Genomic DNA, 582 nt, shown 5'->3' with positions numbered 1-582 from the left:
GCCGAGTGAGGTCAGGACCCTGGCTGGAAGGGCGAGGTGTGATCCTGGATGTGCACCTTGGTAAAGGCTAGATCACTTACACCTTCTTATGTTACATTTATTTCAGCTCTCAGATGTTTTTAATTAGGCTTGAAGTCTTGAATCTTTCTGGCTTGTAGCCCAATTTCGTACAGGTCTCTCGAGCCCTGTTTGTTCTTGGGGTGTTTTATTCTAACTTGGAGTTTCAGTGGACTCGGAGACTTCATCAGCCTCATTTACAGATTACTTTCTCTTTAAGCTACCCTCCCCCAACCCCCGCCACCTTCCCAGACGCCCTTTCATTCCCGACATTACTTGCAGCTTTTCAGAGCACTACGTTTCCCATAAATCTTAGCGCCCAAGCAGCTGCCCTAGAGAACTTCAAGTACCGAAATGCTTTCCTATCTGTCTCCGTAACCACCGCGGTGACCGATGGGGCTTGTAGTTATCTAGGAATTGTCAGGGGACAACCCCCCCCCACCCCACCCCCCCCCCCCACCCCTAAAAAAAAAAACCAAACAAACCAAGAAACAAACCCAAAACTACTCATCCCAGGAGTCCTAG

This window comes from Bubalus kerabau, chromosome 6 (genome assembly GCF_029407905.1).
Source record: "Bubalus kerabau isolate K-KA32 ecotype Philippines breed swamp buffalo chromosome 6, PCC_UOA_SB_1v2, whole genome shotgun sequence".
NCBI classification, from domain to species: domain Eukaryota; kingdom Metazoa; phylum Chordata; class Mammalia; order Artiodactyla; family Bovidae; genus Bubalus; species Bubalus kerabau.
The sequence above is the reverse complement of the archived record's forward strand: the minus strand, read 5'-3'. Positions refer to the sequence as shown.